Below are 1,438 nucleotides of genomic sequence, written 5' to 3'. Positions count from 1 at the left end.
ATAAGACTACTGACACAGAAGATGTCCTAACAGCTGATAATCCTATAAAAAGTAAAATTCTCACTAGTAATCAAAGAAATGTTACTAAGATTGCGTTGAGTGCTATTCTGTACTAACTAATTTCAAAGGTTTAAAAAATTGATGAAATCATGGATGAGACTATGAATAAAAAGTTATATTCATGCACTGATAAAGAGAAAAGAAATTCAATTTGTTTAGAAGATACTTGAGAGACAGATAACTAAACTTCAAAATTTTCCCTACTTATGACTAAGAATCTCAAGTCAAGTAAAAACATATACATGCTACTATATATAAAATAGACAAATAGCAAGGAACTATTCTATAGCAGAGCCAACTGTACTTAATATCTTGTAATAATTTCTAATGGAAAAGAATCTGAAAAAGAATATATATATAAAAAGAGAGAGTTACATATATAAATCATATATATATATATATATATATATATATATATATATGAATTAACCACTTTGCTTCCCTTGTGGCTCAAACAGTAAAGCGTCTGCCTGCAATGTGGGAGATTGACCCAGGTTCAATCCCTGGGTCAGGAAGATCCCCTGGAGAAGGAAATGGCAACCCACTCCAGTACTCTTACCTGGAAAATTCCATGGACCTAGGATCCTGGTGGGCTACAGTCCATGGGGGTCGCAAAGATTCGGACACAACTGAGTGACTTCACTTTCACTTTTACCCACTTTACTGTATACTTAAAACACACAAAACTATCAACTATGCTTCAATAAAAAAAGAAAATTTTCTTAGGATATTGGAACTAGATACAGTTAAGTTACAAGGGGCATTAATGAAAAAAATTTCCAAAAGAAAAATTAGAAATAACATTAAGGTCTGCAATGGAGAATCAGTTCAGTTCAGTTCAGTCACTCAGTCATGTCCGACCCTTTGTGACCTCATGAACTGCAGCTTATCAGGCCTCTCTGTCCATCACCAACTCCCAGAGCCTGCCCAAATTCATGTCCATTGAGTTGGTGATGCCATCCAACCACCTCATCCTCTGTGGTCCCCTTCTCCTCCTGCCCTCAAACTTTCCCAGCATCAGGGTCTTTTCAAATGAGTCAGCTCTTCACATCAGGTGGCCAAAGTATTGGAGTTTCAGCTTCAACATCAGTCCTTCCAATGAATATTCAGGACTGATCTCCTTTAGGATGGACTGGTTGGATCTCCTTGCAGTCCAAGGGACTCTCAAGAGTCTTCTCCAACACCACAGTTCAAAAGCATCGATTCTTCGGCGCTCAGCTTTCTTTATAGTCCAACTGTCACATCCATACATGACTACTGGAAAAACCATAGCCTTCACTATCAGTTCAGTTCAGTTCAGTCACTCAGTCATGTCAAGAAGCAACAGCCTTGAATATATTCATAGGTAAATGATATGAATTAAATATTCATAGTTCTT

The sequence above is a fragment of the Bubalus bubalis genome, chromosome 11 (assembly GCF_019923935.1).
Source record: "Bubalus bubalis isolate 160015118507 breed Murrah chromosome 11, NDDB_SH_1, whole genome shotgun sequence".
NCBI classification, from domain to species: domain Eukaryota; kingdom Metazoa; phylum Chordata; class Mammalia; order Artiodactyla; family Bovidae; genus Bubalus; species Bubalus bubalis.
Note: the sequence above shows the minus strand (reverse complement) of the source record.